This window comes from Rhinichthys klamathensis, unplaced genomic scaffold (genome assembly GCF_029890125.1).
Source record: "Rhinichthys klamathensis goyatoka isolate OS25496 unplaced genomic scaffold, OSU_Roscu_1.1 h1tg000045l_1, whole genome shotgun sequence".
Lineage (NCBI taxonomy): Eukaryota > Metazoa > Chordata > Actinopteri > Cypriniformes > Leuciscidae > Rhinichthys > Rhinichthys klamathensis.
The window spans coordinates 1531495-1549616 of NW_026606592.1; the positions used below are offsets into that span (position 1 = coordinate 1531495).

At 40.9% G+C, this 18122-nt stretch overlaps 1 protein-coding gene and 1 long non-coding RNA gene across 2 annotated transcripts in view; both read right to left on the bottom strand.

The window, feature by feature from the left end:
* The window catches only part of LOC130082413 (alpha-tectorin-like), a 226432-nt gene that overhangs the window by 96883 nt on the left and 111427 nt on the right, over nucleotides 1-18122 (bottom strand). The window lies entirely within an intron of this gene.
* LOC130082417 (uncharacterized) lies at nucleotides 4545-5594 on the bottom strand. The gene is made up of 3 exons (XR_008806773.1): nucleotides 4986-5594; nucleotides 4726-4786; nucleotides 4545-4644 (listed from the first exon to the last, which is right to left on the bottom strand). It is a non-coding gene; the product is annotated as an uncharacterized LOC130082417 (long non-coding RNA).

Genomic DNA, 18122 nt, shown 5'->3' on the forward strand with positions numbered 1-18122 from the left:
ATTGGGGCAATGAGATTTGCTTGCCGGGTCATACATATGACCAGCATTACTGACTTCATTCATATTTTGCTTCAGAGCCGAGCAATTGTGATCAGCTCATTCCAGTCGTCCTTAAACTGAAATGGATTCCTGTGCAGACAGGCATAACAGCCATTTTAATTGCTAAAACAGTTTGTTTATCAGGAGATCTCTCATGCTGGTGTGAGGGCGCATACGGTGATTCGCTTCCTATAAGGCACTATAGACCTTATGTAGCCCCGCCCCTTTTCTGAGCTGCACTCGTTGTCTTTTGTCTTCCGGTCTGTATTTTCACAGCGATCTTGCGTATTTATGAATGAACGGTTTGTTTTAAAAACCTTCCCGGTCTACTGACATTTGTTAAGACATCTGCTTTAAACATTACAATCCTCATGATAACTTTCGTTAACTTTACATTAAGTAAATCCACTTCAAAAGCTAATTACTCCTGGACAGCGATGCCATAGAAATATACAGAGCGACCGCAGAAACGGAAGTTCAAAGACAATATTCTAAAGATGGCGGCGCCCTCGTTTCTCTGGCGAATAAGGTCTATACCTTGCGGAGATTTGAGATGTTGACAAAGCTAGCTTTCTCTTTGCTCAAATCTTGCAAAGTGGCCTCTTCGGCGACACTGTCGAGAACTGGCAGTCCAGGAGCAGATATCTCTGCCACGGTGCCACCGCAGTGGCCATGGGTTAGTCTGCACGTTGCTAAACATGTCTCCCTGCGAGAAGCTTTGTGACTTTTTTAATATGCAAGTTTTTAGAATGGCGAGAAAGCAAGTCATCAAAGCTGAGTTGTGCTAGCAGTTGGTGGAGGCAGCTATTCTGCCAGAACAATTAGATGAGTTGGGAGAAGCAATAGAGCCGGCCTCTCATGATACAAGTTCAGCTGGTTCTGGTACAGTGCATTCTGATTTTGATGTCAGTAAATATGTTAAATTGGTACCACCGTTTTGTCATATTTACAAAAGTATACAAAGTCTACTGAGTCTACATTCTCTTGGATAAATGATTAAATAACAAATACATTTTTGAACACTCAATTGTCGCCACCTAATGGTGAAACAATGTAATTGAAAAATTTGTTATTTTACTAAGCGCCAAGTTTCTGATTTACTCTATTTTGATTGCTACCATATACATCAGTGTTTATATTTGAACTTTAAAATTTTATCACAGTAATTATATGATCATTTGAACTATTGTATCACAGAACATTTTTTTTAGTATTAGCCTATGAGGTTGAAAAGCCCTTTTGTGAAGCCATTTCATGAGATTCCATTTCTCTTTGGGTCAGCGGCAGGCAGCGCCAACACAGATTTGAATGTTGCTATATGATTTTGTCAAAGGTTTTATAGACAATTTGGAAGAAGATTACATTTGTTAAGACATCTGCTTAAGGTGCGTGGGTGTTTGAATGGAGTATTTGAAATATGAATCGAGCAGCTCTACTGTCTATCTATCTCAGCATATGGGTAGCGCGAGGGCTTTTCAGTGCATCCAGTCTCACGTTGCTTACAAGCGTGCACTTGAAATGGATGTTACCTCACTCAACACTAACGACACATTGCATCTTCTGTTGGAAAAAAAGTGTCTAACTTCTCTATTAGCAAGGACAAAAATAAAGCAATTTAGGTAACACTTTAAAATAAGGGTACATTCATAACCATGTACTAATACCTGAATTAAAACTTAATTCAACATGAACTAATGATAATTAAAAGTCTGAACTAATCATCATTTAACCAATGAAGAGCTATCCTTAACACCGATTGGAGTCATTATGGATTCAGCCATGAATAATGGCATGAAAAACAGCATGTTTGATAGTTATTGCATTAATTAACATTTATGGATAAACCAAATCAATCGGTCTCTTTAAGAAGGAATAAAAATGACCCTGACTTTGAAATAATTTAATATCATTAGCTTGAACTTTTGATTGCAACTTTATCATAAACATTACTGAATGGCACAGGATTAGTTGATTCTCCTCTTCAACCTTTGAAAACACATTAATAACTGACCTTAAAGGGTCTTTATCTGTGTTGTTCTCTTTCCCTTGAAACTCACCCTATACTGTGACTTATGCAGCTGAATACAAAATACAAATTCTAAACCCACCAAGAATAGGCCTATTTGTGGAACAGTTTCCAAAAGAACGACCAAACTGGGAACATACCCAGGGAACGTTTGTGTTAGTACATGTGTAGCCTATTTTATAGTAAGTTAATGATAAAGATAAGACTTTACTTGAGGGGGCCCAATCATTATTAATTCACTGTTAACTACCAAATCCAGCTCATGATTTATCATGAACTTCAACTTACTACACATAACACAACGAGTATTATACTATGAAGATAATATGATGTCATAAAGAATCGCAGGGTTAGATTTGTGAAATTGTACATAAGATTGCAAGCGTAAATTAAATTTTCATGCGCAAGATAATATTTGTAAAGGTGTAAATCGCCTTTCAAGTGTAAAAACAGCAGAGGCAGGAACTGCAAAACATATTAATTGCGTAAAATCAAACTTTGTGAAAAAAATAAACTGTTGCAAATGTCTAGTTGACTTGTGTGCATGTGGCAGGAAAGTTCCCGCAATAACCCGATTTGTACAGTTGCGTCTTTCTTTTACCTGCGCTTCCAGTTTTGGCACGCTTCTCTCACTCATTGGCCCTCATTTATCATTCTTGCATAGAAACGGGCGTATATGTTGGCGTAAGATTATGCTTACACACTCCTCTCACCGCCTGATTTATGAAGCTGTGCGTACCTTTGAAATCCAGGTGTACGCAATGCCTGACCTTGATAAATCCCGCGGCTGAAAACGATCGTCATTAGAATAACACGCCCCTATGTATTCAAGTCTCCGCTTCCCCCACGCCCTCATTTTACGCCATGGACACACGGAAGACGGCAAAGAAGAGAAACTTCTCTGACGTGGAGCCGAAATGACCTATCACAATGCATTATTTTACAGCACGTCTTTTGAATTAGCATCTTACAGTCTATGATTTGCATTCAATTTCGAATCACGTTACATGTATTGGGGTGTACAATAGTGATGATGTGATGTGGAGTACCATTCATTCACATTAATAATTGCATGACAATTTGTAATATTCTTCTTATTATTAGTATGATTTGTATTATTAATGACGCTTTTTGTTATTTAGAAGAAGAATGACATTATTATTATTTGTATTATTATTATTATTTAAAAGAAGAAGAATGTATTTTTTATTATTTTGTCAGTCTGAATTATTGTTTGGTCATTGAAAGCCTTTCGTTACCGAACTCAGTCCGTGCGCACCTGCCGGGCCAAACCATGAAACGTCAGGGTAAAGCGCACAGGCTCGCAACTGAAGGAATACATATGGCTACAAATCAAATGCTTTGGTAAAGTCACACAAATTAAACATTGAAGTCCATGTTGCACAAAAATAAACACTGAAGTTTATAATTACTATGTTGTTGTTGTTTTTTTTACTGTGGGTCATAATATATAATATCTTTTAGTTTGTCAGTGCGTTTTGTGGTGTTGGGAATTGTTTTTCTGCACATTTCCGCACTAACTCAAAACGTGCGTACACCACCTCCTGAGCTGGCGTAGGATTTTTTTTTTTTTTTACAGTCAATATCCATTTGTGCTGAAATATTAAGAGATGTTTTTTTTATCAATAGGAAAAAATGTACCATATTAATTTTCTCTCTCTCTCTCTCTCTCTCTCTCTCTCTCTCTCTCTCTCTCTCTCTCTCTCTCTCTCTATATATATATATATATATATATATATATATATACATCAAATTATAGTTTTGGAATATCTTACAAATGCAAAATAAAATGCAACTGCAACACATGGCATTTTATATGTAATTTCCTATATACCATAGGTTTTATATGACATATTAAGCCTCCTAAATAAATACATAATCTTCCAGAATAATATAGCCCATTTTATTACCAGTCGTTATGTCTGTGGTTGTAGTTTCCGTGGTTACGATTGTGGTTGTCTCTGGTATAACAGTAGTACTTTCAACTAAGAAAAAAAAAAGAATAGACTATTACATAAAAAACAACTTACATATACAGAGGACACATGTAAATATATTTACCTGCACAGGTGAGATAAAACATATGAAACAAAGTCACAATTGTGAGAAATAAAGATGGTCAGACATTTATTTATTTAATGCATTTGGATTGAAATGACATGAGTGTGTTGCGAGGGATTTGTTTCGCTATAATGACTGATATATATATACGTATATATATATATATGTATATATATATATATATATATATATATATATATATATATATATATATATATATATATATATATAAATGTATATTTTAAAAAATTATTTAGTAATAGCCTAATCTCTTGTGACTCCAAATACACTTTTTTTTTCTTTTGGAGTCTCCTGTGAAAATCAATGTGTAAGAAAGTGCTAAAACATGAGAAGGTTTTAAATCAATTGGAAAACTCTTTTATATTTATTTCTACTACATTTATTTCAACATTTTTAATGAAAAACAAAGGATGAATTGAAGATTGGATGAAGTGAAAGAATGATTGTACCTGTTGTTTGTCCATCGGTTAGTTCACCTGTTAAATACACAATATAAGCATAATTGTTTATTATTGTGAAAAAAAATCAGTCATTTTATATGATTATAAAAGACTCACCATTAATCAGCAGCAGCGACACACACAGTGAGATCAGAAACCTCATTGTGACGAACAGCACCTGCACACACACACATGAAATGTGTTTCTTATATTTTGGTGCATTTATTCTTTCTTTGTTGTGCACATTTGTAAAACAACCATAACATTCACAGATACTTAAAGGCAAATTTTTACAAAAGACAACAGCCAAACTTTACAAAATAATTTGGATCCATCCAAAGTTGGTGACCAATGGGATAAAACAGAAGTAACTTTACCTGAGGTCAGATCGGCTGCAGAGCAATCTCAGATTGATGACTGGTCTATGAGATTCTCTCTTCAGTAGTTCAACACAGTGATGCTGAACTGCAGATCTCACAATCTCATCAGTGCCTTTAATACCTGTAGGTGGACCTTTACTGGAACTAGTTGTAATTTCTCAACATTAGCTTAAACCAGTTTTTTCATGTGACATTGAGATATTTGTTATTTGAACTGATAGTTTCTTTGTGAACACCTGCATTCAGAAAGACATTCTTTCACTTTGCGCTTGAATAGATGTGAATATAGATGGAATGACGACTGGCCAGTTTGATTTGTTTAGCACTTTTTCCAAAAGCAAATGTACAAAAATAGTACCTTAAAACAAACAGTGAGTGACCCAAAGGTCAATGGAAAGATTCATGTTAATTTAATGATGATAAACAAGCAAAGAGACATTGACAGAGAGTCAAGAAATGATGATGAGAAGAATTATTATTAATATTTCAGTAAAGTTCATTAAATCTATTCTGTTGTTAGTGTGGTCTTTAAACTTATGAACTGTGTATGGACTGACAAAGGTGTTACATGAGGAAGCAATTTGACAACAATGCAGTGAATATTTTAGGTGCATCAAAAAGCGTGCTCGTTAACCAGCAGACAAGAAAATAAAGTATTTGAACCTCATAATTAAATACAAAAGGAGGAGAAAAACTGCAAAAAGGTCCACTAAAAAAAAAAAAAAAAAAAGAATAGGCTGGCTACGGACCTGTAATTAATTATTAGTTTACATAATGGTCACATTAAAAGCTTTGGAGTTCATCCCTAAGACATCTGGGAGGATGCAGGCAGTGGTCAAGTAAGGCAAGGTTTGTAAGAAGTGCAAACTAACAAGATCATAACAGAAATGCAAAAAATACCAATCAAAAGTTTTTTGCAACAAACACCTCAAAGCTAACCCCTAAAGTTAACTCTAATGCCTTTTAAAACAGCTGGGAAACGGCAGGCTCGTTTGCAGATCAGCATTAGACAAATGTGTGTCTAATATTTTGGGAATCGACAGTGATGGAAAAAGACAATGAGAAACAGCAACAAATCCTAATCATGGAAACTAATTTACAAAGACTGCAGAGAATACATTAAAAAAAAGGTCAAACAGACAAATGTTGGTACTTTCCTAAAGTGAGAACATGTCATACAGTAATTGTCATATATGTATATTTTAACAGTAATATATTGTTTGAATTGACACAACATTATTCATAAGACGTGCACATCCCATGGTTGATAATTTCATTTAAGGTGAAAAATCAGCTCTGGCCTTGGAAAGTTTAAGGAAGTGAACACTATATTCACAGGTTTACCGGAGAACAAACAACTTGACTCTTTAGGAATGTTCCACATTCCTCTCCTGCACATTGCACATTGCACATTAGACAGACAGACGGACGGACGGACGGACGGATAGATAGATAGTAGATGGATGGATAGATGGGTGGATGATAGACAGACAGATAGATAGATAGCTGTGGCCATCTTTATGTCATCCTGAGATTCTGATAAGTGTGCCATCATTTTTTCTATGATGTTTATGCATTGATAAATTTGTGTTATTTGGGCTCACATTCTGATGGCTTGAGTTAATCTCTACTTTTGTCTTCTGAATGTGGACATGGTTAATGCATGGTGAAAAATTAGAGCCTTTTGTGTAAAGTTTTGCAGAAAACATTGAAAAGATTGGAATGTGTTTGATAACAGGTGAAATGTGTTTATAGTTTTGAGAAATGTGTTGTTGTCTTAAGAACTGAATGAATTATTATAGTGAATGAATCAGTTATAAAAAGATTGTAATATGTATTTTACATTCTTCTTGTCAAAATGGGAAGAGTTTAATGCATTATGTGAACATGAAGTAAGAATCATCAACACTGTTACAGCATTTACAGAAAACCCAGGTTAGTATTAAATAAGTTAATGTATTATGAAGCATGAATTAATGAACAGGAGTGTATTTAAAATTGTATTAGATAAATTATTTGTTTATTGTTCATTTTTTTATTGCATTAGGTATAAAGTTAACAAGTTTTAATCCACACAGTAAATCTGGCAGTAATACAGAACATTTCATCCTCTGAACTACAGTAATGTATGAGCATCTCATGAAAAGTACTGTGTATTTCCTGGTTCGTGTAGTCAAACCGGATAGTCAGGGTCACTGCCATTTGTTCACATTTCAGAGTGAACAAGTGAACATGATCAGCATCATTTTGTTCAAAACCATTCTCTCTAAGGTGATCATTCAGTAACATGTTCCAGTTACGCCCGGACTGTTTTAATCCATATAATGACTTATTGAGTTTACACACTAAGGGCCCTATTTTAACGATCTGAAACGCAAGTATCAAGCGCAAAGCGCAAGTAACTTTGTGGGCGGGTCTTGGGTGCTGTTGCTATTTTACCGGCGGGATAAATTACTCTTGTGCCCGACGCAAGTTTAAAAGGGGTTGGTCTGAAGTAGCTTCATTATTTAGTGTGGTTTGGGCGTAACGTGAAATAAACCAATCAGAGCGTCATCCAACATACCCTTTAAGAGCAGGTGCGCATGTTGCATCGCCGATTGTTATTATTATGGCGGATTTACCAGGAACGGTTCACAGCCGAGGACACCGCCGTTTGTTTTGTTGTTGTTTTTTTGTTTTTTTTAACAGCATTTGCAGTTACAAACCACACATACAACTACATACATAAATAAACTATACATAGATGAATAAATAAATAAAGTACATACATACATACATGAATAAATTATATCCAGTGGGGTCTGCAAAGTCCAGCAAGGCTAATCAACAAGCAGTCCAATTCATTGCATAACATACAGTCATGAGTTCCAATTTCATTCAGTCACGCGATGTCACAAGTTTTGAATATATCTACACAGTCTTCAGAGCTTTACAGATCTTTGAAAGCGAACGAATCAGAGTGACTCAGACCTGCATTACGGTTCTGCAGCCCTGGTTAGCGGCCGACTGGTATCGGCGGGGTGTGATGATGGGAGCCATCTCATATCGAAAGGTCATCTCGACAGATGCGGCCAACTCCGGTTGGGGCGCTCTCTTAGAGGGCAGAATGGTCTTTGGCCAGTGGTCAGACCAGGAAAAGCTCCTTCACATAAACTGTCTGGAAATGATAGCGGTCGAGAAGGCGCTGAAGCGCTTCCTCCCGTTCATGCAGGACCACCATGTTCTAGTCCGTTCAGACGGCATGTCAGTGGTGTCCTACGTGAACCGTCAGGGCGGCATCAGATCCAGGAACCTCTGCGTTCTGACAGAGCGCCTCCTCGCGTTGTCTCAGCATCACCTGTGCTCGCTGAGAGCTGCGCACGTGCCCAGACAAATTATCCAGGGACAACGTTCCCCCAGGGGAAAGGTCCCTGCACCCTCAAACAGTCCGGAAACTATGGCGCCTGTTCGGCAAAGCGGAAGTCGACCTATTTGTGTCAAAAGACAATGCTCACTGCCCGATGTTCTTTTCAAAGAACGAGGACGCGCTGGCCCAAATCTGGCCAATCTGCCCGCTGTATGCCTTTCCTTCGGTGTCTCTTTTACCACAGGTGATCAAGAGGATCAGGGAAACGCGCCACTCGGTACTCCTTATAGCCCCGCATTGGGAGAATCAGACTTGGTTCCCGGAGCTGACGCGGCTATCACAAACAGTCCCATGGCGATTCCGGTGAGAACAGATCTCCTCTCTCAAGCTCGCGGCACGATCTGGCATCCCCATCCAGAGCGCTGGTCTCTGCACGCATGGTTGATCAACGGGTACCCGTTGCCCTGCCAGAAGAAGTGATGAACACAATTACGCAGTCTAGAGCTCCCTCTACCAGAAAGCTTTATGCGTCTAAATGGTCTGTGTTCTCCAAATGGTGCACCGACAAAAATCTGGACCCACGGACATATGGGGTCTCGCGGCTGCTAGGTTTTCCTACAAGAGCTGTTGGATAAGGGAAGGTCCCCATCCACGCTTAAAGTCTACGTGGCGGCCGTTGCAGCGTTCGCAGAGTCGATGCGCGGCCGGTCACTAGGTAAAAACGAGCTTGTCATCCGCTTCCTTAGAGGAGCCAGAAGGATGAACCCTCCGCGCGCCCCGTCGGTTCCTATGTGGGATCTTTCATTGGTCCTCGAGGCCCTGAAAGCTTTTCCCTTCGAACCACTAGATTCCGTGGAGTTGAAGTACCTGTCACTCAAAACCGTTTTTCTGACAGCTCTGTCATCAGTTAAACGTGTGGGGCACTTACACGCGCTGTCCGTCAGCTCTGCGTGTCTTGAGTTCGGGCCAAATGACTCGAAAGTCATCCTCAAACCTAGACATGGCTATGTCCCTAACGTGATTGGCACTCCTTTCAGAGCGCAGGTCATTTCTCTATCGGCTCTGCCATCATCCGATAGCGAGAGCAATGTTAATCTCCTCTGCCCAGTCAGGGCGCTGAGGGTTTACACTGCGCGCTCCGCCCCTTTCAGGCGCTCAGAGCAGCTTTTTGATTCGTTTGGTGGGCGCACCAAGGGTCTCGCCGCCTCGAAACAAAGCCTGTCCAGATGGATTGTGGACGCTAAAGCTGCCGCATTACACGTCGAAAGGTCTGCAATGCCCCTTGGGCATCAGGGCTCATTCCACTAGAGGCATTCCACTAGAGCGTCATCGTGGGCATGGTCCAGCGGAATTTCTATTCACGACATATGTGTGACGGCGGGCTGGGCCTCCCCGTCCACCTTTGTCAGGTTTTATAACCTGGAAGTTCCCGCTCTGCAGGCTAAACTTCTGTCAGTTTAAGTGAGATGTACGTTCTGTCTAGATATCATCGTGTGCAGGCTACTCTCACATGTCCTAGCTCTACGTGGTTGAGCTGCACTAATGGGTGTGTGCTATATGCTTATACAGACCGGCAGCGCCGCTCTGTATTCCCTATGAGTGCTTATGTACAAGTGCTGGCCCGCGTTGCTGGGCGTCTTATTTTCCCACTTATCTGGGTTCCCTGGGAAACCCTGGGACTCATGAGTGGATGCTTGGCGCGCACGGCGTTGACAAAGGGTTCCCGTAGCGTAAGCTAAACTTACGCAATACGAGAGAAGCTCTCGTAAGAGAAGGTATCGGTTACCTAACATAACCTCGGTTCTCTCTAGAAGAGGGAACGAGTATTGCGTAACCTGCCGTGCTCGCGCCACGAGCGATTTTCGCTTCAGTCGATGAAAACCAGAGAAACAGCCTCCGAGCCCTGCTTATGCTAAGCCACGCCCATACTGGCGGGCTATGACGCTGTGAAGGCGCGAGTGCCCTTCATTGGACGTGATGTCACGTCGGGCTCAGTGGTAGGCTGTGCAGTTCCCGCAGTGCAGCCTATGAGCACGCTAGACAGCCTGCTCTAGGTCTGCTAGCTGCTGCACTGCATTGAAAATGAATACAAAATTAACTCTCTGGGGTCGGCAGTCTCGCCGGCGATACCAGCTCACTTTTTTCCTTATCAGTGCAAAAGAGACTCAAATTACTTTGTTGATTTTGATCTTACATATAAGTGTTATACATCATTCGATCCTGTTAAGTTTGTATTTTTTTTGTGGAACCTCACAATAAAAACAAAGTGTTGTGCTTTTCGCCAAATAAAGAAAAATAAACATGGTTCTGCGTTCTCTCTGTCAGTGCAGTCCATTCTGAAACGCGTCCTAAGATTAACTATAACTCTGCAAATACTTGTCATACAGGCAAGAGAGATTTTTCTTTATGAAGCTTGAATTCTCTTCTTTTCAATGAAGTAATTTATATAAAAAACAAATATTCTCAGTTTATGTAATCTGTATGAAAAGAGAGTGATTTCAGTATTTTTTCCCAGCTCATTACACTTCATTACGCGTTAATCTGACACGCCCACGGAGGACGCGCGCTATTCAAACGCAAATGTTGAGGCAAGCCATGACAACGCCCACATCAGCCGTTCCACCGCTCTGAAAAGTGTTCGTTTATTCTCTCTAATGCGTAATCTGCGGCTCATTCAGAGCAATTGAAAGCTGGTAGCAGATGAATTCAACAAGTGAAACGTAGTTAAAATAATTCATAATCACAATACTGAAATTAGGCTACTGAAATGAAATTGAATAAATAATGAAAACATAAAACATTGCAATAAAAACATTTAGGCTACATAAATGAGGCTTTACAAGAGCATAAGACATTAGTTTTAACAGCGTACAGACGGTAGCTTAGTGATCAACGCAACAACATGAGCTTCAAGGAGCTTCAAGCTACCCGAGATCGATTCTCAATGTAGCATATATGTGTCATGATTCTGCCATCAGGTCTGTAAGTTCTAGTATTTTGGCAGGATCATGACAGACCCATGTTCTGTGTGCAAGCACATGGCCTTGTGTTTTGGTCATGTGCTTGTGTTGTCTCGTCTCGTTACCCCGCCCCCTTGTTATCCTGATTCTGTCATTAGTGTTTCACCCGTGTCACCTGTTATGTTTGATTAGTCTTCCTATTTAATCCCCTTGTGTTTGCTGTCTTGTGTCGGTTCATTGTTATACGTTGATCGTGAGTACCCTGTGTACATCTAGTCATTGTTAGCATCGCTTGAAGTCTTGTTTGTTTTCTTGTTCAGATGTTTCCCAGTTTAGTCTAGTCAGTGTGGTATTCTGTGTTCCATCTGTTTTGCCCCCTCGTGGGTTTTACTTTCTGTTTTGTTGTCATTAAACCGTGTCTTATTTTATACTGTTTGGGTTCATCTCCGTGTCTCACCGTGACAGAATGAACCGACCCATTCTGAACCCAGCGGACAGTATGTCATCCCCACGAAGACAACAATCAGCTGACCAGGAACTATGGTGGCAGTCAGCTATCAACGACAGCAAGTTGGGCAAGCTTCCTTTCCCTCCCCAGGGAGAGAGGTCCCTGAGAGGATATGCTCAGGCCGTGGAGGCAAAGAGAAATTTTTTACCGGAGAGCCTGGTTAACCGCTACCTCATCGCGGGTCTCAAAGTTCCTCCACCTCTGGCGGAACGGGAGAGGCTGGCCCACCGCCCGTTCCGGGACATGGTGGACTGCTTGGTTCGTCGGGAGTCACAGGGTCCCATGGTGTCGTCACCTCCTGCCTGTCTGCCGGTGATCCCGGAGGATCTGAGGTTAGGCTTCGTGAGGCTTGGAGAACAGACTCGTCCCAGTTCGACTCCCGAGGCGTCATCGGCTCCGCGAATCAGGAGGAAGAAGAGGAGACCTGCGTCTGCCCAGCCAGAGCCAGTTCACGTCCCGTCTGTCCAGCTAGAGACTGTTCACGCCCCGTCTGTCCAGCTAGAGACTGTTCACGCCCCGTCTGCCTTCCTGAGCTGGGACTATCTGGAGCGTCTGGCTCGGATCTTAGAGAGGCCGGTGTTCGGTGTTTCGGAGCTGAACCCAGTGCCTGTTCCAGAGCCCGCCACGGCAAGCGCTGTTCCAGAGCCCGCCACGGCAAGCGCTGTTCCAGAGCCCGCCACGGCAAGCGCTGTTCCAGAGCCCGCCACGGCAAGCGCTGTTCCAGAGCCCGCCACGGCAAGCGCTGTTCCAGAGCCCGCCACGGCAAGCGCTGTTCCAGAGCCCGTCGCCGTGAGCGCGGCACCCAGTCCTGTCCCGTCACCAACCATGTTCCCCGTCAGAAGTCCCCGGACTGTCTCCTCGTGTGTCCCTGTCTCTACTGCCCCCGGACTCCCGTTTGTTTCCCCCGTCATGGTTCAACCTAGGACTGTTTCTCCGTCTACTCACACCACTCCACCCAAGTCCGTTCGGGTCCCCCGTCCTAAGCCCACACCCTGTAGTTCCAAGATCACCGTCCCGCCCACCCACCCTGGATTCTCGCTCAAAGACTCTGTTGTCCCTCCGCCTCCCCTTCCTTGTTTATTTTTTCTGATGTTTCACCCCAACCCGGTCATTGTTCACGCTTGTATGCCCCTGTTATTATTTGTCATGTTTTGTTGGGTCTGGTCTATGTCTCTGTCAGTCTTGTCCCGCGTTTAATGTCTCCTTGGGGAGCGTCTGGTAGCCGCTCTTTAAGGAGGGGGTACTGTCATGATTCTGCCATCAGGTCTGTGAGTTCTAGTATTTTGGCAGGATCATGACAGACCCATGTTCTGTGTGCAAGCACATGGCCTTGTGTTTTGGTCATGTGCTTGTGTTGTCTCGTCTCGTTACCCCGCCCCCTTGTTATCCTGATTCTGTCATTAGTGTTTCACCCGTGTCACCTGTTATGTTTGATTAGTCTTCCTATTTAATCCCCTTGTGTTTGCTGTCTTGTGTCGGTTCATTGTTATACGTTGATTGTGAGTACCCTGTGTACATCTAGTCATTGTTAGCATCTCTTGAAGTCTTGTTTGTTTTCTTGTTCATTTGTTTCCCAGTTTAGTCTAGTCAGTCTGGTATTCTGTGTTCCATCTGTTTTGCCCCCTCATGGGTTTTGTTTTCCTGTTTTTGTCATTAAACCGTGTCTTATTTTATACTGTTTGGGTTCATCTCCGTGTCTCACCGTGACAATATGATGTTGGCCGACAGCGTTTATATTTGACCACCTTGATGCTTAAATAGCTAACTGTTTACTTATTTAAAGTCAAGAGTTTTGTTTAATTATCATTACATTTACAACATAAATTTGCTACATTCCTGTAGAACCGCAGCTGAACAAAGGACATAAACTGAGGAAGGAAGATTGTCAGCCGATTGCATCAGAAAATGAAAATGAAGAAGCTCGTCTTTAGTCTGCTAAATTATTGTGTAATGTAAAAGAACACTAAAATTACTTAAGTTTGAAACCAAGTTCGAACATTTCAAGGTTTAAATAAAGTGTCGGGACAGTTTTTTTTAAATTTAAAACAGGGTTGCATCGGGTTTAGAGTTTATTTCTTGTGCGATGCAAAATAAGAAACACTAGGCTAATCTTATTCTTGCGACATTTTAAATTTGTATTGCCAAAGAAATTACAGCTAAATTAAACAATTAAAACAGTACAAAATGAAAATTGTCCAAAGAAACATAATTAAATTAAAAACATGCGTTTTTCTTTGCCTCTCTCGCGCTGAATTTCTTTTTAACAAGTTTATTTAGTCTCCCTCGCTGCGCGCTCCGGGTCTCTCTCTAAATTAAGCATTTCAGGGACAGGGTAAAAACACATCAGCTGATAATACTGTATATGATGCTGCGTTATCCAACACTCTCCATATGAAAGAGGAACATTAACAGGCCTATTGTCCTGCGCGCACGATACACTGAACTGTCCCTCCAACCCCCCACCGGCTATCGGAGTCTGAGGCTGACTTAACACAAAGAGAAGTCGCAATTCACACTTAAATCGCTATTCTAGACAGTGTTGATAATGAAGGAATTAAATGATTTAAGTTACATGTAGCCTAGTGATATTTCTGTCATAAAAGTTTATTACTAAATATTTCATTATTTCAATAATTGATGAAATAAAACTGGCTTGGGCCAGCTTTTTCCAAGCAAAACTAAATATAATATGAAAAAACGCATATTAATTTGTTGTCATGAACAAAATGTTCAACTCAATATTAAATTCTACAGGGATCTTTGGATCCTTACAACCAGGCATGCAATTTGTGAATCAAGTTTTATTTTTTATTTTTGTATTATTCAAATAAATATCGAACCACGGTGCTTCGTGGTAATGCTGCTAAATTAAATAACATGTATAGAATAATTATGAACTTAAATGAAACAATATCGCAACATTTCGACTAATACATTATTTGATCTGTTTTTACATTTTAATTCAGGGCGATTTAGCCTGCTACATTTAATTAGAGCGAGATTTTCACCCTTGTCTTGTCATTTTCTCATTGGGAAGCGCTTACATTACATGTTTGAGTAGATCCTCTGTACCTCTCGTTTTCATATGGATTACATAATCAGATAACATTTATTAGCCTGAATATTTAGACATTTAAAGGCTTTAGACATAGCCGATTTCTTATAGTGACTGAGCTGAAGTGGCTTTCGGTTCATTTTTGTGACGCGCAGTTCCCGGAGACAGAGACGACAGATATAGCCTACTGTTTTTGTCGTTAGCCTAATATGAATACAAGTTTACAGTTTTGAACGATGTAAGCTACTCTACTCTTATCTGTATGACCAAAAAATTACGGAGTCGCCTATTAAGTTATTTTAGCTGTAATAATGAGAAAAATAAATTAATCTAAATGAACGCGCCGCCGCGTTTGTCGAAACACTAACTCACCATGCCAGAATAAAACCCGACTTTAGAAAAATGCATAGGGCCACTCGGCGTGGTGTGCCAGAACACTTAATTATAAACTTCAATATTTCATTCAAAATAATCTCAAAACACTTTGTGAAATGTTAAAAGCCGTGCATGCATTAGGGCCACTTGAACTAATGAACAACTGAAACGCATGTTTTTAAAAACTCTAGGTTGTAGGGAATCAAAAAATAATAATAATAGGCCTAATAAAAAAAAATAAAAAATATATATATATAGGCTAGCTATATATATAAAATTACTTTTTTACAGAACTGCTTTTGAAATTACGATTGGTAGCCTATTATTATACAGATGCAAAGTCGTTCTGTTGGATACTATTGTTCCTTAGTGTAAAATGGAAATGCATGGTAATTTTATTTTATAAATATAAGCAAAAACTGTATGGTGTAACAGAGTTTTAGACTGTATGGTGTAACAGTTTTAGAGCTAGACAAATCTCTCTGCATTTTCCGGGGGCGCGGCCTGCTGTCGACCCTGTGCTCACCGTTTGTCTGTCTGTGATTAGTTTTTACTTGCTAAAATAGCATCTTAAATATCTTGGGTAGAATCTTTAAATAGCATTTCGTCATGGATGTTATTGTTATGAAAATCGCTTTACTATGGACACTACTCTGCTTATCGGCATTTGGAATTGGGGATTGTTTATCAGGCCGTCAAGGCCGTCAAGACTATCTCACCTACACCCGTGAGCACCTGCTCTCCCTACGAGCAATCGGTGTAGCTCCACCAACCTTCCCTGTCGACTGCATGGAAATCCGTCGGCCTGCCGAATGGTCAGAGAGGAGGAAGAAAGTAAAGAAAAAGCAAGGCTCAAGAGGAGGTGTGAGGCACCGACTTTGGAGACGTGGTAACAGATTCCCATTGCCTGTCATTACTTTGACCAACGTTCGATCGGTAAGCAACAAACTTGATGAACTGGCATTGAGAGCAGAACATGATTGTGAATTTAGACAGAGCAACCTTGTGTGTTTGACGGAATCATGGCTTAAAGACTATCATGATACTCCAACCCTGCCCGGGTACACCACCATAAGAGCAGACAGAAATGAGCGTAGCTCACGCAAGTCAATCGGAGGAGGGCTGTGTCTATTTGTTGACAATCGCTGGGCTACACAGTATTGCGTTCGGGAGCAAGTGTGCACACCGGACTATGAACCATTGACTGTAACTTTCCGACCATTCTACCTGCCGCGAGAGTTCGGGCAAAATTACTATTATTCTTGTGTATGTACCCGGACCGAACGACGCAGCAGCGGGGGAAAAAATAACAGAGAGCTATAATGATGCACTCGCCCGCTCTGCAGATCAGCCTGTCTTTGTCCTTGGGGATTTTAACTCATGTAATTTGTCTACACATCTGCCCACTGCTCATCAATATGTTGACTGTCCTACACGGTTAAATCGGACCCTTGACCGGTGTTATGGAAATATCCCTGAGGCATATAAAGCAATGTGGAGACCACCTCTAGGCAAATCCGATCACAATATAATTCATCTTTTACCTAAATACAAAGCTATGCTCAAAAGGACGAAACCAGTCATCAAGCAGATACAGACGTGGTCTGGAACAAATAAAGATCAACTCAGGGACTGTTTTGACAACACAAACTGGGACATCTTCGAATCGTGCCAGGATGGGAATGAACTTACGGACATTTTAACATCATATATTCACGAGTTCACACTTACATACAATTAAAGGGAATAAAGTATAATGCGTATTTGGCGTGCTGTCCGGGGGGAGGGCTCCGAGCTCGGAATTCGGCCCGAACCCAGAGTACTCCCCCCAAAAGGCTAGAGAGCAGAGGACAGCCGCCGGACTAAAGACTAGGGGTGTAAGAAAAAATCGATACACTTGAGTATCGCGATATTTTATTTAGCAATACTGTATCGATTTTCAAAAACGCAATATCGATTTTTTTTTTAGTTTACGTGCAAAAATATTCATATTGCCGTGGTTCGCGTTTATGTTGTGTTTAAATCCCTACCACTAGATGGCTAGAATGAGACGCACCGTCCTCGCCTACAGTGTCTATGATTTTGATTAATATGCCAGGGGAGAGAGCAAGACAGCGCGCGTGTTGTTTGAAGACGTGAGAGTGCGCGCGCGCGGCCGGGACGCTCTCTCTCTGTCTCTCTCTCTCTCTCTCTCTCTCTCTCTCTGCTCGTTTGCGTCCTGTCAAGCGCAGCAGTCTTTCTATTCTACATCACTCACCGATAAAAAAAGGCTTTGGCGGGACACAAATTTGTTTTGGCAGCCGCTAAAAAGCGGACGATTTGACGGGTTTTAAAAGATTAAATACAACCCGAAACTAAAAAACAGACCCCGCCTCTATTTGAGACTGGCCTTTATTTACCCAAACCTGTCGCCACTCGCCACATCAGGCGTGTAAAAGAGACCGGCGTCTATATGGGACTCGCTATTATTTGAAGTTTTACGGTATGTGTTGGATGTACCCTGTATGAATAATAGTGCAAGCATTTTTTTAATGACAGATTGCCCCTCAGATTGCACCTTATGTGTTATGCATTAGCCTAGATGTCACAGTAAGGGGCTATGTATTTTCTTTAACTGACTATTTATATATTTGTTCCTCAATGTTTCCTTTAGGAATTGGGGATATTCAAATTAATTAACCAATCATTAATACCATTGATCAGCCCTACCTAACGTGGATGTTTTTTCCACTAAGAAACAAACATTGTTATGTTATTTTGATTTATACTGTGAAGCTTTGATACAATTGTGAAAAGCGCTATATAAATATACTGGACTTGACTTGAATTGTGTTCGTGTTTTTGCAACACAAAACGTGTTGGATGTACCCTGTGTACTAGGAATAGTGCA